The sequence below is a fragment of the Chiloscyllium punctatum genome, chromosome 29, assembly GCF_047496795.1.
Source record: "Chiloscyllium punctatum isolate Juve2018m chromosome 29, sChiPun1.3, whole genome shotgun sequence".
In the NCBI taxonomy this organism is placed as follows: Eukaryota; Metazoa; Chordata; class Chondrichthyes; order Orectolobiformes; family Hemiscylliidae; genus Chiloscyllium; species Chiloscyllium punctatum.
In genome coordinates, this window is record NC_092767.1 from 76,133,970 (window position 1) to 76,158,314 (window position 24,345).

A 24,345-nucleotide genomic window follows, 5' to 3' on the forward strand; every position below is an offset into this window, starting at 1 on the left:
TATCTTTTACACTGATGTGCTGGGCACCTCCTTTATTGAGGATGGGGAGGTTTGTGGAGCCTCCTCCTCCAGCAATTATGCATGTCTCCACCATCATTCATGACTCAATGTGGCAGGACTGCAGAGCATAGATCTGATCTGGTTGTGGAATCACTTAGCTTTGTTTATTACTTGCTGCTAACGCTGTTTTACATGCAAATAGTGCTATTTTGTAGCTCCAGCAGGTTGACACCTCATTTTAGTGTGACTGGTGCTGCTGCTCCTGTAGGGTTTATTCCCTGGCTTGATATTAATGGCTCTATGGGGGATATGCTAGGCCTTGCTTTTGTATATTGTGATGGAGTACAATTCTTCTGCTCATGATGGCCCCCAGTGCCTCATGGACACCCAGTCTTGAGTTGCTAGATCTGTTTGAAGTTTGTCCTATTTGGCATGGTGATAGTGCCAACACAACGGAGGCATTCTCAATGTGAAGATGGGATTTTGTCTCCACAAAGACTGTGTGCGGTTGCTCTTACCAATACTGTCATGGACAGATTTTTTAAAATTTCAAAAAATATACTTTATTCATAATATTATTTTGATATCTATACAATTGGTCATGCCATTCTTATGCACACATTGCACTTCTTCACAGAGATCGGAATTAATCATTCATATATACAAGTCTGTACACTGGGCCCCACTGACGTCTCAGCAAAATATCTGGATGGTCAATTTCTGAGTGGGCCCCCTGTTCTTCTTAGGCAGGCAGGCCTTACAAGGTGGTCTTTCCCCACTGTGCCTTGGCGGCAGCTGCCCCAAGCTTCAGTGCATCCCTCAACACATAGTCCTGGACCTTGGAATGTGCCAGTCTGCAACACACAGTCGGGGTCAACTCCTTCAGCTGGAAGATCAACAGGTTTTGGACAGACCAAAGAGTGTCTTTGACCGAGTTGATGATCCTCCAGGCACAGTTGATGTTCATCTCAGTGTGCGTCCCGGGGAACAGACCGTAGAGCACGGAGTCCCGCGTCACAGAGCTGCTCAGGACAAACCTTGACAAACATCACTGCATTCCTCTCCAGACTTTCTTTGCATAGGCACATTTCAGAAGGAGGTGTGTAACAGTCTCGTCCCCTCCTGTCATGGACAGATACATCTGCAGCAAGCAGGTTGCTTTCCTTCTTGTTGGTTCCCTCACCACTTGCTGCAGACCCAGTCTAGCAGCAATGTCCTTTAGGACATTGTCAGTAGTAGTGCTCCTGAGCCAGTCTTGGTGGTGGACATTTGAAGTCCTCCATCCAGAGTACATTCTGCCACCCTCCGAGCTTCCTCCAAGGGCTGTTCAATAAGGAGGCATGCTGATTGATCACATGAGGGGGTGGGTCTACATGGTAATAAGCAGGACGTTTCATATCCCAAGAACAAGAGGAATTAAGAGACGTGCAGTTACACAAACTCTTTCATTATCATACAATGTCCCAAAGTGTGTTACTATCAATAGTTTATTTTTGAAGTGTAATTCAGATTTAATTCAGGCTGCACCGGGGATTGAACTCACAAAATTCTGACTCAGAGCCTACAGAGCCACATCAGGCACAAGAAATTTCTAATCATCAGTATTTATATTAACATCTCAGTCCTCGAGAGTTAGAGATGTACAGCGTGGAAACAGACCCTTCGGTCCAACCTGTCCATGCCGACCAGATATCCAACTCAACCTAGTCCCACCAGCCAACACCCGGCCCATATCCCTCCAAACCCTTCCTATTCATATACCCATCCAAATGTCTCTTAAATGTTGCAATTGTACCAGCCTCCACCACTTCCTCTGGCAGCTCATTCCATACACGTACCACACTCTGTGTGAAAAAGTTGCCCCTTAGGTCTATTTTCTACCTTTCCTCTCTCACCCTAAACCTATGCCCTCTAGTTCTGGACTCCCCAATCCCAGGGAAAAGACTTTGTCTATTTACCCTATCAATGCCCCTCATAATTTTGTGAACCTCTATGAGGTCACCCCTCAGCCTCCGACGCTCCAGGGAAAACAGCCCCAGCCTGTTCAGCCTCTCCCTATAGCTCAAATACTCCAACCCTGGCAACATCCTTGTAAATCCTTTCTACCCCAACATGTTTCAATAATTCAGGGCTCCTTTAAAAAGGCTGAATGTGCCATCAATAAAACTTGTCACCCTCGCCGAGAGCTCAAATAAGCTTCATACACAGCTACTGTAAGCACTTACATTTTTTAAAAAAAGGCTATTTATTTATTTTTTAATTGCCTAAATGCTTAAAACATTGAGTCTCTGTGCTCCGCAGAAGCAGGATAGTAATTTCTCAGGTTTGACACCAAGCTGAAGTCCTATGAGTCACAATCTTAAAGGAATCAGGCTCTGCTCCAGACCCTGGCTTGGCTGCTATGTTACAAAAACACTACTCATGTTATACTTGAAGGGTGTGAATCCCTTGTGTCCTATTCCACAATTTATTTTGGAAAAAAAAGATTTAATTTTTTGTTAATCCCACAAGCTCTTTCCATGGTAGAGTAATTACAGATGTTGTTGAGTGACAGGCTGCTGGCATTTATGTAGACCTCAGGCAGTCAGTGGCTACACAGAAGGTTATGTTCACCCTATCCCTTGGTGGGTGATATTTTGACCTTGGCTTGTTAGGGCTGTTGCATGGCTAATGCCGAAGCATCAATCAGTTAATTTGTTAAACTTACTCACACGTTAGCAGAATTTTTTTGGGGTCTGAACAGTTGCTGAGATGAATTCAGCATTGTCCTCAGCAGTGACATAAACACCGCACTAACTCATACATAAAGCTTCTATTGATATTTTTATGTACGTGGCTCACAGTGAGGTATGATAGATTTTGCAGCCACATTCATCAGCCCTGACACCCAGGGACATGGAATTTGCAGTAAAAATTTGAGTAGGGCAACTGACGGCCCCCTACCAACACTTTCTCTCAATCATTGTAACACATTAATCTCAGTCTGTTAATTTTTTAAATTTTTCATTAATTTGTAATTTGCTGTCACTTGTCAAATCTGAAGCATTTATACACGTGGTGAAAGTCGCTAAAGGAAAATATGTGTGAATGCATATGTGTTTGTTTAGATGTGTGTTGCATATCATGTGCATAAATATGTAATAACTTTGCATTTAAGTAAGTGCACACTGTCTGTCTATGTGAAAGACATACTGTTCTTGTATGCAGAATGTGTGACTATCGTTGAACAGTGTTTTGAAGATGAGAGGGATGGAATAGGAGGACTCCTGTAATCAGATGTTGCTGACAATTCCTTCACTAGAAAACATCCTAACAATAGCTTCCTCTTTAAAAGGTGCCTTTTTATTTATTTACTGATCCTGCTTTCTCTCCATTTCTCATGAGCCAGCTCCTGCCAGAATACAATCCTTTCACCATTCCAGAGTTGCAATGTAGAGAAATATAGCAACTTACTGACATATGAGTTAAGAGGTGGAGCAGGTTAATAGTACCTTGAGCCTACTCTGACATTGAATAAGGAAATGGTTGATCAGATTGTGACCAACTCCACATTCTAACCCATCCCGATAACCAGTGACCCCTTTGTTAGTCAAGAATCAATCAACCTCAGACTGAAAACTAGACAGTGATTCTACTTTCAATGCACTCTGGGGAAGAGAGGTTTAAAAGATTCACAACCCTCCAATTTGGGCACAGCACTGATCCACAAGCAGCAGTGAAATAATGACCACATCAGATTTAGCAATGTCGATTGTGGGAAAAACGTTGGTCAGGATGTTGGTGCAGGTAGATGCAAAAGTGGAATTTCTTCTGATGAACATTTTCTCAGCATGGCACTGGCAATGGTGGCCTAGATGTGCTGAAGACCTTGAAGTGGGATTTTGACACAATTCTCCAACCACTCTCTGGTGGTTGGAATCATGCCTTACACATAGGAAGATGGTTGTGTTTGTTGGAGATGAGTCATCTCAGCTCCAGGACATTTCTGTAGGAGTTCTTCATCTTCAGCTGCTTCATCATTGACCCTCCATCCACAATAAGGTGAGAAGTGGGGATGTTCCCTGATGATTGCACATTGTTTAGCACCATTCACGACTCCTCAGATACTGAAGTAGTCCATGTTCAAATGCAACAATATCCAGGCTTGGGCTGACAAGTGGCAAGTAACATTTGTGCCACACAAATACCAGGCTACGACCATCACCAATAAGAGACCATCTAACCACCACCTCTTGACATTCAATGGTGTTACCATCACTGAATCCCCCACAAGCAATATCCTGGGGGTTATCATTGACCAGTAACTCAACTGGACTCACCACATAAACACAGAAGCTACAAGAGCAAGTCAGAAGGTAGGATTACTGCAGCAAGTAACTCACCTCCTGGCTCCTCAAAGCCTATCCACTATCTATAAGGCACAGGTCAGGAGTGTGATAGAATACTCCCACTTTCTTGGATGAATGTAGTTCCAATAACATTCAGAAAGGTTGACACCATCCAAGACAAGGCAGCCAACTTAATTGGCACCGCATCCACTCCCTCCACCATCAACCCTCAATAGCAGCACTGTGTAATATCTATAAGATGCAGGAATTCACCAAAGATCCTCAAACAGCACCTTCCAAACAGATAACCACTTTCATGCAGAAGGACAAGGGCAGCAGATATTTGGGAACACCACTACCTTCAAGTACCCCTCCAAGCCAACCACCATCTTGACTAGGAAATATATCACTGCTTCTTCACTGGGTCAAAATTCTGGAATTCCCTCTCCACTGGCATTGTGGTCAACCCACAGCAGTTGGACGACAGTGGCTCAAGAAGGCAGCTCACTACCATCTGCTCAAGGAAACTAGGGAGGTGCAATATATGCTGGCGCAGCCAGTGATGCCCACGTCCCACAAATGAATAATTAATAAAAACAAACAACAGAAAATTTCTCACCCAGACATAGAAGTATTATCCTGTAAAAATCAAAGTAACATCTACTAGCATGGTCGAGTCCGGGCATCTCCCTAAACAGGATTTAGACACTGGACCAGCTTGCTGTGTGCAGCACAATCTCACTTCAGAAGAAAGAAGCACAATTCTAACCCAATTACCCATTGGCGAGAAACAATTAGAATCATGTGCTGGATTTACACCTGTCTGCGTTTACTCTGCATTGCAGAAAGTGGAGAGTGCGTGGAGTGTGAAGCCCGCAGCCAACTTGATCAAGTAGGATTTCCACTCAGTGAGCTAGCTCCCAAAGAGTTTATTTGACATACACTGCTGTCAAGTGTAGATATAGATAAATATCGCAGTTAATTTGTACAGAATATGGTTCCACAAATGAAAACAAATGACCAAATATTATCAGGGCATGAGGACAATTCTCTGCTTTCATTTGATGCTTTAACATACATTAAACAAAAAGGCTGGACTTCAGTTTAGTATTTTGCCTGAAGGCAGGCATTGGAAGTGCCGTACACCACTGCCAGCCTAGATGTGTGCCCAGATTGTAGCCAAAAGGTGTGGCGCTGGCAAAGCACAGTAGGTCAGGCAGCATCCGAGGAGCAGGAGAGTCAACATTTTGGGCAGATTGTGCAGTGTGAAATCTCACATGGGATTTTTTTTTGAGCAAAAGAAATAAAATCTTCACTTCAACTTCTTCACAAGAAAGTTCCAATAGAGTCCCCTTTAAATAATGCATTTAAAATCTGCAGGAATGTGGGGAAAAAGCAGGGAGAGGTTTTATGGAATTGGGTGATGCAAGTACAATGGAGTCAGTTGCCTCCTTTGTGGTTATTGCATTATGTTAATTTTGCCAAGCAAATGTTCTATCTACCTTCATGAAACGGTAGCAGGGAGAATAAGATGGATGGAAAATAGATTACTGTCAGCTCAAATTTGAGTTTTATTTTCAAATCCAGCTCTTACAAAAGACACAGTTCTTTGCCTGATTGCCTTGTATGTTGAAGCTGTACATTTTATTAGGCTATTAACACGACACAGTAAACCCTGTGAGCTGTGAAGAGCAATGTGCAAACACATGCTGAGTAAATCACTGCTGGCACATTAACAAAATAATATTTATGTAGCAATAATGTTAAGAAAATAAAAAGAGCTTTTATACCATTGCATATTTATGTAATCTGTGGTCACATTCCTTCATAATATATCAGCTTGGGGCTTGCTGTACTGGGGGAGCATGGGATTCACACACTGCTGTGATTCTGTAACTGAGAATAGACCACCTCTTATTCAGCTGATGGACATAAACTAACCAACTAACCATGTTGGACACTAATTCATTTGAACATTATATGTTCAGGTTTATCCATTCCTTGTTTCTCCCATCACCCTGCTATTTTCAACTGTTGACATTCGTCATTCATCTCCCCCTACATTTAGTAACAGAAGAACTTGTATTTGCAGGTGGTGGGGAAGGGGAGCAAGCTGGGGTAAAGGAATCTACCATTGTTTTCTCTCATTTTTTTATAGAAACATTATGTTGCTGTCATAATTTTTCTATGTGATCCATGTAAAATAGCAGCCCCCATTCCTATTTCTGTGGGATGGCAGCGAGGGTGTTCCATTCTTCCAATTGGATGGTGCTACATGGTGGGAGCAATGATCAGAAACTGAAGCTATAATATTTGTAATGCAAATTCCAACACTTGCCTTCCAGCAGGAGCTTGTCATCACAGTTATATCACTTTACTTCATAATTTCTTTTTGTATCTTTACCTTTCCTCTTACCATTTAATGGTGCTGCAGAAAGATTTTCACAGGTGGAACTGCAATACTTGCCAGATGTTTGAGAGAAAATGTCAATATTTGTAGGGAGTCCCTGGGAGTGTCAATATTTGTAGTGAAATCCTGGGAGTTGTCATTTGATTCAACTGACTAGCAAATTTCAAACATTTTGCTATGGGAATGGTTTGGCTGCTCAAACTGGGTATTGTTTCTTTCCTTAAAGGACCTTAAAAAAAAAAGAATTATTTTACCTTCATGATCACTTTACTGATTCCAGTTTCTTATTCCAGATTTATTTAGCTGTACTTAATGGATAATTTTAAGTTCTAAAATGGAAGTGAGTTAGGCTGTTAAGGAGTGCAAATTAGATACAAAGTTCACACGATTCATGTCGCCATTGAAATTCATTTTGAGAGAGGGAAGTTTCTAAGATATTTCTGTGAAGTACATTCACAGGCCAGAATGTAGGTAGAAGCTCATGCTTGGATTGTGAAGACCAAATTGCTGCAGATTTAGAGCAAGGCTGGAAGATTTGCCTCGTATGCACTCGAGGAAACCTCTCCAGGAAACTGGTGGGTGATGGGAAGGGCAAAACGTCACTGTGAAAGAAAGTACTGGAATTACAAGTTCCCAAACTGAGAAAGAGAAGAACAGATGTCAACCACTGGGAACTAAGAATCACTTTGGAATGATTTCTGCCAGAATTGAATTAAAGGACAGTGTAAAATATACCTGTGGAGTTTGCTTCCTCAGTTGTGCTAAACATAAAGGAGGTAAAACTTCTGATCTGTGGTTTAAAATATAGGTTGTCTACAAAGAAAATTGATTAGTCAATAGTGACTTTAGTCTTGTGTTTACTGTAAATGAAGATTTCTAAAAATCCAAAGTTTTTCTTTTGACTTGGTATCTATCTCCTTTACCTTTTCTCATACACAGAGCTGGCTCATTTTTAATTTAATTTTGTATTTTATCACACCATACTGAATTTTACCCATAACTTTTCCTGTCATTGTGTAATATTTTAAAGTTATGGGTTAGCAGCCCCTTCAATGACTCAGTGAGTAAATGCACAGTCTATCTTAAAAAAATAGAGACCAGTTTAGTTCAGGGTTCTGCTCCAAGTTAGCTGATCTCAGTTGGATCACACCACATAGGAAGGAGATAATCAGGATCAATATTGGCGTAATTCCATGACCATGGTTAAGTACAATAAGTTCCCTAACTGCTGTTACTGTCTTGAGGGATTTGTATGATGACCAGCTTCAGATATTCTCGTAAAAGTTCTGATCACAACATGGCCTGAAGCTCAGAAATCTTTTCTAATTTATCAAATGGATTTAATAACATACCACAAGGTCCATTTCTGATCACAATTGCTTGACTCATCTTGTGTGCTTCTGTATCCTTTACCTCATTATTGGTGAAAATGTCTACAGCAGTCTCTCAGCTACATTCTAAAACTATCTCACCATGTCTCTCAGTCACTTCAATTTCTTTCAAGACATTTCTTAACTCCTAGCCCTGACCAAACTTTTGCTTTGGGCTCAACTGCCTCAGCTCATACACTAACTCACACACCCACAGTAGTTCACAGTTGGCTGAAGGGCTAGAGAAAGAAACTCAGTGTATTTCAAGTATGTTCAAGTATTCATCAACTTCACACATTGCTCAGGGATGCAAATTTAAGGCAGAGTTAATGATTTAGTCACTTAGTAAATTACACACACGGAATAAAAAACCCTTAAAGTTAGAACTACAAAAATATATATAAATAAATAAAATATGTTTTTTGGGAGAAATAAGTTAATTTCTTTCCAATTTGTTTTATTTATTTAATATTCAATTAGTTAAACTGCCTCTTGTGTCTCCTGATCGTGGTTAGATTCCTGGGCTCCCCTGGGAGATGGGCCAGCTGGGGGCCAAGAGTCTGCTCGGGAATCTCTCCACTGCCAATGAGTTCCCAAACTACCACAAGCCGCAAAACCACAAAACCGCCTGACTCCAGCTGCCAAACTGTTCCACAAATATACAAATGGCAATTAGATGTGTTTTTCTGCTAAAGTGTCTCTCAGTGAGCTCTAACAAATTACAGTTTGGTTTCGTTTTTCTTTTCAGATGGTGTCTTTTTATAATGCATTTCTTTCTCCTCTGAGTTAATCCCTGGTGTCCTGTCCTTACCACTATGCAGACGATTACCTTTCTTCCAATGTCAGCAGAGGAAAGTCTGTATCTGACAATATATATCTCTTATCCTTCTTCTTTTTCTTATTTATTTGTGTGTGACCCTCTGTGATATTCTCTTTCCCCTACATAGAACAGTACAGCACAGCATAGGCCCTTCAGCCCATGATGCTGTGCCAAGTATTTATCCTAAGCTAAAATTAATCTAACCTATACACCCCTCACTTTACCACCATCCATGTGCTTGTCCAGTTTTCACTTGAATGTCCCTAATGTCCCTGACTCTACTCCCACTGCTGGCACTGCATTCCATGCACCCACTACTCTCTGTGTAAAGAATCTATATTTGACATCTCCCCAAAACCTTCATCCAACTACCGTAAAATTATGACCCTAAATTCTTAGCTATTTCTGCTCTAGGGAAAAGTCTCTTGGCAATCTACTCTAGCTATGCCTCTCATTATTTGTACACCTCGATCAAGTCACCTGTCTTGCTTCTTCTCTCCAGTGTGAAATGCCCTATCACTCAACCTCTCTCATAAGACATGCTGTCCAATCCAGGAGCATCCTGGTAAATCTCCTCTGTGTCCTCTCTGAAGCATCTACATCCTTCCTATTATGAGATGACCAGAACTGGACACAATATTCCAAGTGTGATCTAACGAGCGTTTAATAGAACTGCAGCAAAACCTTGGGGCTCTTAAACTCAATTACTCTGTTAATGGAAGCCAAAACACCATTTGCCTTCTTAACAACCCTATCAGCTTGGGTGGCAAATTTGAGGGATCTATGTACATGGACTCAAATCCCACTGTTCCTCCACACCACCAAGAATCCTGTCTTTAACCTTGTATTTAACACAGAAACCTGACCCAACCTATCCATTCCTGACTGCGCACTTCAGGCTGATGGTTTTTCTACCCATCTTATGGACTGTACAGCATCATCGGGTAAGACAAGAGGTGGAGGGGCTTGCTTTTTAATCAACAACTTGTGCATGGATGTGGCAACCCTGGGCAGCCATTGCTCCCCAAACCTTGAATTCCTCATCATCAAATGCCCCTTCTATCTACCACGGGAATTTCCCGCTGCTATTACTAACTGCTGTATACATACTGCCACAAGCAAAGGTTGAGGAAGCTCTCGATGTGCTGTACTCCAACAGTAACACCCTGGAGATGGAACACCCTGAGGCCCTGTTTATTGTGACTGGCGACTTCAATCAAGCCAATCTAAGGAAAGTGTTGCCCAAGTACCACCAGAACATTACCTGCCCCACCAAGGGCCTGAACATTTTAGACCACTACTACACCACTGTGAAGGATGCCTACCGCTCCATCCCCTGCCCTCAATTTGGAAATGCAGTGGTTCTTCTCCGGCTTACCGGGAAAAGCTCAAGCAAGAGAACTCCCCTCGCGGATACAGGTCCAGTCCTGGTCAGAGGAGGCACAGGATCAACTCCGGTGCTGTCTGGAATCGGCTGATTGGGCCGTGTTCAAACAGTCTGCGGGTACCTTGGACAAGTACGTCACCACCATCACAGACTTTATCAGCAAGTGTGTGGAGGACTGCATACTGAGGAAGTCAATCCAGGTGTCCCCCAACAAGAAACCCTGGATAGATCAGGGCATACAGAACCTGCTAAAAACCTGCTTAAGATCAGGAGACCACTCAAGTATAAGGAATCCAAGTATGACCTTCGCAGAGCCATAAAGACAGGCAAGGACCAATACCGATCCAAACTAGAGACCCAGACAGACACCTGGCAACTATGGCAAGACTGAATGACATCACATGTTCTAAAAGAAGGCAGTGCAAGATAGCAGATGATAACATATCCATCCCAGATCGTCTCAACGCCTTCTATGCTCACTTTGAGCAGAATTTCAGCGGAGAGGGAACACCTATCTCGACAAGTCCTGATGAACCTTTCCCAACAGTTACTGCAGCAGAGGTCAGATCAGTTTTCCTTCATGTAAATCCAAGGAAAGTGATGGGACCAGACAGAGTACCAGTCCGTGCACTCAGAGCATGTGCAGATCAGCTGGCAGAGGTCTTCTTGGACATCTTCAACCTCTCCCTGCAGCAGGACACTGTCCCTGCCTGTTTCAAGGGGCCAACATCATCCCTGTGCCTAAAAAGGCTCATGCAGCAGGTCTCAATGACTATCGCCCAGTGGCCCTAACTTTGGTGGTCATGAAGTGCTTTGAAAGACTGGTCATGGCATTAATCAACTCCAGCCTCCCCACCACTCTTGACCACTCTAATTTGCCTACCAGACCAACAGATCCACATCAGATACCATATCACTTGCCCTTCACTCCTCCCTAGAACATCTTAACATCAAGAACAGCTACGTAAGAATCCGACTTATTGACTACAGTTCAGCCTTCAACACTATTATCCACTCGAGACTGATTACTAAACTTAGTGATCTCGGACTAAGCCCCACTCTCTGCAAGTGGATCCTCAGTTTCCTAACCTACAGGCCACAGTCAGTGAAGATTGGGGACAATATTTCATCCTCATTAACACTCAACACTGGAGCCCCCCAGGGGTGTGTACTCAGCCCCCTACTGTACTCACTGTATATCCATGACTGCGTCGCCAAATACCAGACTAATGCCATTTACAAGTTTGCTGATGACACCACCATAGTCGATCGAATCTCAGATGGTGACAAAACAGATTACAGATGGGAGGTGGAAAACTTGGAAAAATGGTGCACTGAGAACAATGCCGGCAAAACCAAGGAACTAATTATTGACTTTCAGCGGGATGTTACTTATGCCCACCTACACATTTAACAGCACAGAGGTGGAACAAGTGGACAGTGTCAAGTTCCTGGGAGTAGTCATCCACAATAAGCTTTCTTGGACTCTTCAAGTGGACTCTTCAAAAGACCCAACAATGTCTCTTCTGAGGTAGCTGAGGAAATTTGGCATGATGGTGAATACCCTTGCCAACTTTTATAGGTGCGCCATTGAGAGCATTCTGTCTGGATGTATCACTATCTGGTATGGCAACTACCATTCAAGATTGGAGACTGTTACAGAGAGTGGTGAACTCAGCCTGGACAATCACAAAGGCCAACTTCCCATCTACAGAATCCATCTACCAGGCCCGCTGTCAAGGAAAGGCCGCTAACATTCTCAAAGATCCACCCCACCCTGGCAATGCTTTTCTACAACCTCTACTATCGGGAAGAAGGTACAGAAGCCTGAACACACACACCTGCCAGTTTTGTAACAGTTTCTATCCTACTGTTGTTAGAATACTGAATGGACTCACAAACCCTTAACATTCGCCTGTACCTGTGTTTTTGTTTTTCCTGCTGTTTACCTAGTATTTACTTATCTGTGCTACTCAACGCTGTGATCTGCCTGTATTGCTCACAAGACAAAGCCTTTCACTGTGCCTCGGTACACGTGACAATAAATTCAAATTCAAGTATTCAGCATTCAAATTCAACCTTCCAAAATGAATCACTTCACATTTATCCAGACTGAACTCCATCTGCCATTTCTCAGCCCAGCTCTACATTCTGTCAATGTCTTGTTGTAGCCTGCAACAGCCCTCGACACTATCAGCAACATCACCGACTTTTGTTTCATCAGCAAACTTACTAATCCACCCTTCCACTTCGTCATCCAACCATTTCTGAAAACTACAAAGAGCAGAGGTCCCAGAACAGATCGTTGCGGGACACAACTGGTCACCAACCTCCAGGCAGAATATTTTCCATCCACTACCACTCGCTGTCTTCTTTCAGCCAGCCAATTCTGTATCCAGACAGCCAAATTTCCCTGTATCCCATACCTCCTAACTTTCTGAATGAGCCTACTATGGGGAACCTTATCAAATGCCTTACTGAAATCCAAATCCACTGCTCGAACTCCGTCAATGGGTCTCGTCACATCCTCAAAGAACTTAATGCAAATGAGGCATGATCTGCTCCTCACAAAGACATGCTGACTATCTTTAATCAAACTATATTGTTCCAAATAATCATAAATCCTATCTCTCAGAATCCTTTCTTGTACCTTGCTTACCACTGAGCGACTGGTCTGTAATTCCCAGAGAACATTCACCTCCCTCCAATCAGCTGGTACTACTCCCAGGGAGAGTGAGCATAAACCAAATCATCCACCGACATTTCCGCCACCTCCAAACAGACCCCACTACCAGGGATATATTTCCCTCCCCACCTCTTTCCACCTTCCGCAAAGACCGTTCCCTCTGCGACTACCTGGTCAGGTCCACGCCCCCAAACAACCCACCCTCCAATCCTGGCACTTTCCCCTGCCACCGCAGGAAATGTAAAACCTGCGCCCACACCTCCTCCCTCACCTCTATCCAAGGCCCTAAAGGAGCCTTCCACATCCATCAAAGTTTTACTTGCACATCCACTAATATCATTTATTGTATCCGTTGCTCCCGATGCGGTCTCCTCTACATTGGGGAGACTGGGCGCCTCCTAGCAGAGCGCTTTAGGGAACATCTCCGGGACACCCGCACCAATCAACCACACCGCCCCGTGGCCCAACATTTCAGCTCCCCCTCCCAATCTGCTGAGGACATGGAGGTCCTGGGCCTCCTTCACCACCGCTCCCTCACCACCAGACGCCTGGAGGAAGAACACCTCATCTTCTGCCTCGGAGCACTTCAACCCCAGGGCATCAATGTGGACTTCAACAGTTTCCTCATTTCCCCTTCCCCCACCTCACCCTAGTTCTAAACTTTCAGCTCAGTAACTGTCCCCATAACTTGTCCGGACTTGTCCTACCTGCCTATCTTCTTTTCCACCTATCCACTCCACCCTCTCCTCCTTGACCTATCACCTTCATCCCCTCCCCCACTCACCCATTGTACTCTATGCTACTTTCTCCCCACCTCCACCCTCCTCTAGCTTATCTCTCCACGCTTCAGGCTCACTGCCTTTATTCCTGATGAAGGGCTCTTGCCCAAAACGTCGATTTCGAAGCTTCTTGGATGCTGCCTGAACTGCTGTGCTCTTCCAGCACCACTAATCCAGGATGCAAAGATCATTGTCAGAGGTGCAGCAATCTCATTCCTCACTTCCCATTGTAACCTTGGATATATCTGGATAGATCCAGCTCTGGAGACCTATCTATCTTGATGCTTCCCAGAACTTCCAGCATATCCACTTTCTTAATATCAATGTGTTCAAGCCAATGAACCTGGTCCACTGTGGTCTCACTATCAGCAAAGTCCTTCTCTCTAATGAATACTGAAGCAAAAAACTCATTTAAGGCCTCTCCACCTCTTCAGCCTCCAGGCACAAATTCTCTCCACTATCTCTGATCAGCCCTACTCTCTGTCTGATCATTCTCTTATTCCTCACATAAGTGTAGAACACCTTTGGGTTTTCTCTAATCCTTCCTGCTTCTTATGCCCCTTCCTAGCTCTCCTAATTCCATTTTTGCGTTCTTTCCTAGTTACCCTGTAATCCTCTAAAGCTGTGCTAGATCCTTGCTTCCTCAACCTTAAGTAAGCTTCCCTCTTCATCTTGAGGAGAAGCTCCTCTTCTTTTGTCATCCAAGGCTCCTTAACTTTACCATTCCTTGCCTGTCTAAGTGGGATAAAGTTATCCAACACTCGCAACAAGTGCTGCTTAAATAGCCTCCACATTTCTGTTGTGTATACTCCACAGCTCCTGTCTAATAGCAGTATAATTTTCCCTCCCCCAATTAAATACGTTCCCATACTGTCTACTCCCATCCCTCTCTGTGGCTATGGTAAAGGTGAGGCAGTTGTAGTCATTGTCACCAAAATGCTCTCCCACTGAGAGATCTGACACTTGGCCTGGCTCATTGCCTAACACCAAATTCATATGGCTCCACTCCTAGTCAGCTTATCTACATATTGATTCAGGAATCCTTCCTGGACACATCTGACAAAATTGGCTCCATCCAGACCATCTGCACTAAGGAGGTTCCAATCAATATTTGGGAAGTTGAAGTCACCCATAACAACAACTCTGTTACGTCTGCATCTTTGCAAGATCTGCTGTCCAATCTGTTCTTCCATCTCTCTGCTGCTATTGGGGAGTCGATTAAAAAAAATACCCAATAAAGTGACTGCTCCTTTCTTGTTACTGACTTCCACCCATATTGAGTCAGTAGACAAACTCTCCTTCACAATCTCCTTTTCTGCAGCTGTGATGCATTCTCTAATTAACAATGGTATTCCCCCTCCTCTTTTACCCCCCCCCCCACCTGTTTTTATTTTAGAAGATCTAAACCCTGGAACATCCAGCCCCTATGAAATCCATGTCTCCTTTATGGCCACAACATCGTAGTTCCAAGTACCGATCTATGCTTTAAGTCCATCACTCTTATCCCTGACACTCCTTGCATTGAAACAGACGCACTTTAACCTATCCTTTTGCCCTATCAACTGTGTATCCATCCTGCCAGACTCTCTGCATTCTATTTCAGCCTGTTCAACAACTACCCTCTCCACTGATTTGTAGCTCTGGTTCCCATCCCCCTGCTAAACTAGTTTAAACCCTCCCGAAGTGCCCTAGCAAATCTCCTGCCCAGGACATTGGTGCCCCTCCAGTGTAAATGCAATTCTTCCTTCATTTTCAGGTCCCACCTTCCCCAGAAGGTACCCCAATGATCTACGTATCTGAAGCCCTCCCTCCTGCACCAGCCTGTAGCCACGTTTTTAGCTGCACACGCTACTGTTCCTCACCTCACTAGTACATGGCACCGTTAATCATCCTGAGATTACTGCTCTGCTCTACATGCTTATTTATGTTTTTTCTCTCTATTTTTCTCTTTGCACAAGTGCCTGTCAATATCTTTCTCACTTTTTTCTCTTCCAATTTTCTCCTAACTTCCTAAAAAATATCAATTGATGATGGGTAAAGAGCCTCTCCACTCCTTTTGTGTCGTGATGGAGGTGAGTAAAATTTTGTCATTTTTAAAAAACATTTGGACAAGTACGTGGATAGGATGGGTATGGAGGGACATGGACTAAATGCAGGCAAATGGGACTAGATTAATTGTGAAAACTGAACGACATGTACAAGTTAGGCCGAAGGGCTTGTTTCCATGCTGTAAATCTCTATGACTCTATGTTCTTAAAGCTGATGGAAATGAATAATGACTTCAGCTTGTCAGTGGGACAAAGATCATAATTCAGTCCTGTTCACACCTGCCATATTTCTGATCATCTTTAAATTGAGGCTGTTGGATATGTGGAAAGCTGGACTGGAATTTTCTCCTCCTGAAACCAGTCTACAGAAGAGAATTGTAGCTCTAATCTTTGCTCCTGGTGTACTCCTTCTGTTTCCCTAATTATTTTGCCCCTTCCTTCACTCTTTATGCCTTCCTGTCTCTCTTTTCTCTGTTTCTCTGCCTTGGTCTCACTCCTGTTCTCTCTCTTTCCTCTTATTTCATAGACCAAAACAAGGTAAGGTTTATTTATAGCACTTTTACTATGAACTAGAAACCCTGTGACTTCTGAAATTACCTTGAGTAATGTATGACTTATGCATGTGTATTCTCACACTACAGATAGTGTTTTGGGTTTTTCTTTGGTAAAAGTTTCTTTTTGTAAAATGCCAGTCACTTTTAGATAGGCATAATACAGCTGACAGCAGATGCTTGGTTCTTTCATCACCAACAGCACTTGACTATTTAAAAAAAAGCTTGACTACAGAGATGGAAGTACTTTGGAAATGTGCATCTTTAACCACTGTTAGTAAGAGTTTTCACAAACAAAAAAGAGAGGCAGGAAAAGATCTACTGGTTCATTCAGGCATGTTCCGTGCCTCATGAACTATTCCCTTGCACCCGACAGGAACCATTTAATTTCTTGGGGTAATGAAGAAACCAAGTTCAATAAAGCCCTGACCAACTTGGGTTAAAAAAAAATCTAGAAAAGTCTTCTCTGAGCTTCTTAATCAACTGAAGTAGTCTGGGAGATTATATTGACCCTCATTATCATTACAATATTTCTATTTCTGTTTCCACGCTAGGCAGAAACAGGTTTAGCTCTCATTTGTAAGAATTCAATACATTAATATTCACCTCAAGAGTTGCACTCTGTTCTAGAACTCCATTATTCTCTTACATGACATATAAGCTAGTTCTGGACTTTCATAAACTAATTTTGTTTAAACAGTTGATTCACACCAAGTAACCTACTCTCTTAATAGTCTCTAATTTGATGTACACATCTGAAAGCAAGGGAAATTGAAAATCAAGTTGAGTATATGTTTTTAAAATTAATTCACAGGGTTTGGGCATTGTTGGCTAGCCAACATTTATTGCCCATTCCTCATTACCCAGAGGTAGTGAACTGCTAACCATGTTGTTGTGGGTCTGGTGTTATACCTAGCCAGACTAAGTAAGGGCAGCATTTTACTTCCTTAAAGTACATTAGTAACCAGATGGGCTTTCGTCAAGAATTGAGAATGATTTCATGGTAATAATTAGACTCTTAATTTCAGATTTTTACTGAATGCAAGTTGAACCATCTGCCATGACGGAATCTGAACCTCAGTCCTCAGAATATTATCTGGATCTCTGAATTAATAGTCTAAGCAATAAGACCACATAGCCATCGCCTTCCCTTTTGAGCATGTTGACTATTATGTTGAGTAACCTGTACATAGTGCAGACACGAGAGAAGTTGAGATTATTCTTCTTGGAGCAAAGAAGGTTATGGGAAGATATAATGGGGATGTTTAAAATTATGAGGGGCTCCTGATTCCAGGGGCAAGAGAATCAGTAACCAGAAGACACAGGTATAAGGTAAGAACAAAAGAACCAGAGAGAAGACTACTTTTTTTGTCATGAAGCTATTTTTAATATCTGAAAGGGTGCTGGAAATAATAACTTGCAAATGGAATTGGGTATATGCTTGAAACTCAAAAGGAGTAACTAGGAAAACTGGCAAATGAAATATACCAGACTGATATATCTTGTATACTTTAAAATGGACGACCAGTATGTTCATTTCCAAGTATTACTTTTTTTACACAAACAAAAGGCAGACAAATAGGCTTTTATATTCATGGCCCAGAAAGAGTTAAAGAACCTGTCATTAAAGTCCTTTAAAATGTGTTAACCATTAGTCATGATTAATACTCAATGGAACAGTCTTTAATGGTGGACTATTGGCATTAAATAAAGTATCTGATCATAGATTAGTTTACCTGTTGGCGTTGCTTGGATGGGAGCAAAACTCAATATGGTGTAAAGATGATTAACTGTTGATGATTTGACTTTTTGGCTCATTATTTATTTGCTCCTGACATAATGCCAGAATTATGATTTTTCTCCAGGATTGAGACTGCCAACGAGCAGAATGAAATTCCTAGCTAGCTCATACCCTCAACAGTTGAGGAGAATGAAAGCAGTTCAGAGTTTAATTGATGTGTTAAAACATACTTTGACACATCTCTAGAGTAGGTGGGACTTTGATCAGAAGCTTTTGGGTGAGAGGTAGAGACACTACCATTACACTAAAAGACCCCAGCAGTTCAGAGTTGTAAGCTAGAAGTAGAGTCCATCTCATTAGCAACCCACTTATTGTTACTTTAGGAATATTTCACTTTTTAAGTCACTGGTGTCCCTTATTCTATAAAAATTGCCATCTTCATAGTGTAAATCTTATGTCTCCATGTACTCCATGTCAATCCTTTTCATTATAAATTCCTCTGTTCTCATTTTATTAAATAATGTCTTCTTAAACACAACACACTTTGAGTACATCCTTCGACAGTGTGGCAGGAGAATGTTATTAATATATTATAAATTTACAGGCAATTTCCATTATAAGTATGAACCCAGAAACTTACAATTTCTAACATCCTTATTATGCGCTTTAAGGTATTGACTGAATTAGACTTGTACACTCTGATCGAATAATTACCCACATCCTCAAACTGCTTCACTTGAAGACTATTGTTGATTTTGACACCTGATGTACAAGACCGAGGAGATAAATTTGATGTGTCACTGTGGTAGAAATGTTACACAGCACTCATACATCTCCTCTCCACAAACATAAGTTCTGTCAGTTTTAATCATATAATTTGCTAAAAGGAACACACAACTGATATGCTGTAGTTGCAGGTTTTGTTCATCAGATGCCTCTCTGCTTACTTACCTATCATCGACATTTACCTGTACAGTATTTGAAAAAAACATAAAGGGCAAAATCTTACCATGATCTGAACAACATTGGCTATGGCATGAAATCTGGAAGAATCATGTAAGAAATCCAGTGAGGCATTTCTAACGGTTCTGGAGGCAGAGGTGAAATTCCTACTAAGGGGTACTATTACCTGTTGTCAGCCTAATTAATTGCACATCTCATTAATATGCAGCCTCCTATCCTACCATTGGCTGCGAGGAAAGGAGATGTCAAGAATTCTCAGTATCGAAGTCTGAGCAGATAATTGGTGACTCTTGCTCCTCTAGACCAGCATATTGGACAAATGAACCAACATCTCAGGGCATGTTCCCGGGTAATGGCTGCACACATCCAAATCCACAGACACTGGCACATACCACCCTCGCCATGCCATTGTGACATATCTTCAATGCACTTTTGATAATATATTTTGAAGTACACTAGCAACTATCTGTCTATCCGACAGGAAAGATCAGGTCTGGTTGCTAAAGTCGCAGGCCCCTATGATTTACTCATTGTATGCTTATGGTACAGCAGTGCTGACTTCACACCTTGGTCTGTTGAAAATCGACTAGAGATAAGGACGGGTGGATTCAGTATCTTCAAAATTGTAGTTAATGCTGCACAGACTCAGACAGATGACTGTCTAAACTGAACATATATATATACATATATATTTACATATGTGAGAACTTATTTGCAATGAAATGTCACCTATGCTACCAATGTACTCTTAGAAGGTCTTCTTCTTTTGTCCTTTCCACTATGTCTCAGTGAAATCTCTGGGTCCACAGCTGGAGTGGAAGGAGCCTACCAGACAATGGAGCTCATTAACCTTTCCAGAGGCAAGTGAACTATCCTAGACTTGGACTTTCACAAGACTGAGGGTGACAGGCAGGGTTGAGATAGAAAGCCCAGCTATCTCTATAGAGTCCTGAGAGGAGAATTCTGGGCCTCTTTGTAGTTGCCCCTCCAGCTGGATGCCTACTAGCATCACCCTGCATCCCTTGAGGAATGGGCACTTCGAATGAGGTCAGGGCTTCTTGTACTCTGTTGCCTTCCTGTTGGTTCCTTATTTTCTAGGGATCAATAGCTAGGGTAATAGTGTGCAAGTCCATCAGATTCTGAAACTATAGGATCTGACTCTCCACGGCAGCTACCAGCTTACCAAGGTAGCAATCACATGATCACATGCCTGAGGCAGCGAGATGCCCATTATGTTTTTGCATTCCCTCAGTCGTTGCACTGTGCTGCCTGTAATCCTCATCCTGTTTGCTGCTCTTATATCTGTTTTTGTATTTGTATGAAGTCCCTGTTTTGGTGATACAGATTTCTGTCTGGGCTGAGCAGATGACTGGTCTCTGACAGCCTCTGAGTGCCAATGGCCTGTGGCTAGCTGTGGAGACTTGTAGTGAAGTGTTCAGTAGCAAGTGCTCCCAACTGTAATCTAAATAACATTTCAACCAATGTTTCGGTCTTTGAGCTGGTGAAGGGTGCAGGAGGCAGTGTTGCTAGTGTTTCCTCTGAGGCATCCTTGCTGTCTTCTACAGAGGTGGTGAAAGGGATGCCGTGTGGGATGTTCCTCTTGATTACGGCCAATGTGGATATGCCATTTTGAAGACCCGAAAGAAAAAATTGAAAACAATGCTTAAAAGTTATGGTAGGCAAAAATGACATTGACAATGGGGTTAATGTGTGAGTCGCAGTACTATAAGTATTGAATCTCATTTGGTTGCTAGGCCATGGATGTTTCTGCATCTGTGCCAGAACTGTCGCAGTTTCTTGCTGAGAAGGGCCAAAATCCTCTCCTGTAGGGGGCAAGGAGCTGAATATTGGGCACCTACCAGTCATCCTGCTTATTCCAAGCTGCATTTTCCTGTAATGAGAGAGAAGGAGAGAATAAGTGAAAGTGAGAGTGGTAGAGCATGAACCTTGGTGGAAGATGTGTCCTGTAACTGAGGGAATGAATGTGAGTAGCAGAGAGAAGATGGTGGCATTAATCCTGGGGGAATGGAGAAAGTCATTGACCTTCCTATAAGTAGGTAGTTAATGAAGTGAGTTTTGGACAATAGCATGAGAAAACTTGTTTGGTCTTACAGAAAGAAACCATGCATGAAAAATGGTAAAATTGACAGTTAGCCAAAATATTGTAAGACTCAACCCAAAGTTATATTCATCAACTGACATTGACAACTCTCCAAACAATGTATCAGTACATTGTGTTTTAAAATTATATTTCTGTTTCGACAGGAATTTCCTTGAACATTCTGTGCTAAGTTAGCTTCTCTTAGACTGGGTATTATTATCAGCATTGCTGTTGGCAAACTTAGTGGCCTAAAGATTAAATTGTATCAGAATGGATAAGCTGAAGAACACAAAGGATTTGCATTTATATTGTACTTTTGATGCCCGCTGATTGTTTCAAAAGGCTTTAAGAACAACTTTTGAAGTGTAGTCACTGTTGTAATATAAGACTCTATATATTGGGCTGTATATGCATGAGAGCATTGGATAGCAGAGGCCCATGGTTTTAAAATGGATTGAAGAAAACTCCTGAACCACCCCTCTCCCCATTCAATAAATCTTTTCAAATTTATCTTTTTGATTATTTGTAATTGGCTTTGGATTACTACCTGAGCCAAGTACAAATTGACATAGAAATAATAAAATTAGGGAAGTAAACTTGTGACAAAAGGAGTGGTGTGGGAAACAGGGGTTCCATTTCGTTGGGCACTGGTATCAGTACTGGGACAGGTAGGAGCTGTACTGTTGGGACAGACACCAGCCGAATCAATCTGCGAACAGGATCCTAGTGAAAAGGCTAACTATGGTGGTCACAAGGACTTTAAACTAGTTAAAAAGCGGTAGGGCTCAAGAGAGGTTACTAAAATTTCCAGACCAAGAAATAGGACAGAGTATGAAAAGCATCATGAATCGAACTGCATCTATCTATGAGAAGAAGGGCAGTCAATGCAGGACTGAGAATATTGTACTTAAGTACACGCAGTATTTGAAACAAGGTGAATGAGCTTGTAACAGATTGAACTGGGTGGGTATGATGTTATTGGCAATATTGTGGTGTGGCTGCAAGGGGATCAGGACTGGGAATTAATATCCAATGATAAGTGTTCTGTCTCAGGATAGGCTGGTTGGCAAAGGGGACAGGGTTGCCTTGTTATTAAGAAATGATATTACATCGAGAGCAAGAAGTGAGTCGGAAGGTGCAGGTTTTGTGTGGGTAGAGTTGAGGAATCAGAAAGGGAGAAAGACCATGATGGTAATTACGTACAGGTCCCCTACCAGTGGTCAGGATGTGAGTCAGAAAATAAATCAGGAGATAGAAAAGACACGTAAAAAAGGCAATACTGGTAGCTCTGGGAAAATGTGCATTTCGGAAGCACAATTTGGCTATAACATTGCCAAAGAATTAGGGAATGGTATTTTCGGGAATGCTTACCTCTGCTCACAAAAGCATGATTCCAGTGAGGATCGGTTCATGTGCTTTGTTCTGCACAAGCGCCAATGTCCATGCCACTCTGTGCATGTGCAGTGTTGGTGCCAGTCCTCATGTCGTTCTGTGCATGTGCCGAAGTCTCTGCACCGTTCCACGTATGTGTGATGTCAGCGCTGGTCTCCACCCACCTAAAACAGTGCTGAGAAAGTTAAACTTGGAGAGCATAAAGGAGGACACATATGAAGCTTTACTCTGTGTCTGCACCTAAGATAACTGGACAGCAGATTGTACAAAGATGTGGAGAAAGGTGAACCTGGAGGCCATTAAACAGTGTGAGAGAGCAGGAGAGCAGTATTTAAAAAACAGGATCCAGTCCAGTGCAGTTTAGTCTGTTGCTCCTAAAGGGACTAGCTGTATATTTTGAGAAAAATCAAAGTGTGACATCACAGGGAAACAGGTAATTGATTGTTTTGTGAGTATTTGTCTAATTTATCTTTAAAAACTCCTGGAAGTTATTAGTAATTGTAACATTTTCTTATTAGTAGTAATGGTTACTAGCACTGGTAAAGCTTTTTTGGAGAAGTAAGGTTAAATAAATAAATAAAATAATTAAAATAAATTAAGACAAAAACTAACTGAATTAACATATATTAAAAGTTGGCAGGGAGGTGAGTTATTGTGGCTGGAGTATGTAAGAGCCGATGGATTCCAGTGCAATTCAAGGCAATCACATCTGCAGTAGCTGCCTGCATCTTGAGGAGCTTCAGCTCGGAGTTGAGCTGGAGGCTGAACACTGCAATGCATTAGGAAGGAGTACCTGGAAAGTTTACTCCTGAAGACAGTCACACCTCTTAACATAGAGTCATCTAATTTAGTCAGTGGTCAGGGACAGAAGGGTGTTTTTGCAAGTGAAACAGCAGGCCAGGCAGCATTCCGAGGAGCAGGAGAATCGACATTTCGGGCATAAGCCCTTCTTCAGGAATGAGCTCATTCCTGAAGAAGGGCTTATGCCCGAAACGTCGATTCTCCTGCTTCTTGGATCCAGCCTAGCCTGCTGTGTTTTTCCAGCACCATATTTTTCAACTCTGGTCTCCAGCATCTGCAGTCCTCACTTTCTCCTGTTATTGCAAATGAGACAGATAAAGGGACCAAGAACATAGAATTCGGATATCTCAGCTCTTGCAATTGCCCGACTGGTTCAAGGTTCTGGTAGGTTGTATCAATGAAAACCATGGCTGCAGGGTGGATGAGTGAACTGACTATGGCTCCATGGTACAGGAAGTCATTTATTTGGAGGGAATAAATAGTAATGTTGTGGTAGTAAGACATATACAAACAGTGTTCAGTAGCTGACAGCATGAGCTGAGAAGTTTGTGTTGCCTGTCCAGTGCCAGGATTTGAAATATTTGCCTTGATCTGGACAGAAACTCAGAGTGAGAGGGAGAGGTTCCAGTTGTTGTAGTCCATATAGGACCGAGGACATAGATAGGACTTGGAAAGAGTTTCTGTTTAGTGTTGGTGTTCGATTGAAAAAGCAGAACCTTGAAGGTAACATAGACTTTTACTTTTCTTTTATTTGTTCATGGGATGTGGTGGTTGTTGGCTATGCTACCATAAGGTCCGAATCATACAGTAAATGAGTCCCACTTGCTTGCATTTGGCCTATATCCCTCCAAATCTTTCTTTTCATGTACTTATCCAATGTCTTTTAAACCTTGTACTTGTAGCCACCATTTCCTCTAGCAGTTCATTCCACGTGCGAACTACTCCATGTGTAAATCTATTGCCCCTCA

At 42.3% G+C, this 24,345-nt stretch overlaps 1 protein-coding gene across 2 annotated transcripts in view; it reads left to right on the plus strand.

Moving 5' to 3' along the window:
• The window catches only part of LOC140454617 (SPARC-related modular calcium-binding protein 1-like), a 95,699-nt gene that overhangs the window by 13,172 nt on the left and 58,182 nt on the right, over positions 1–24,345 (plus strand). The window lies entirely within an intron of this gene.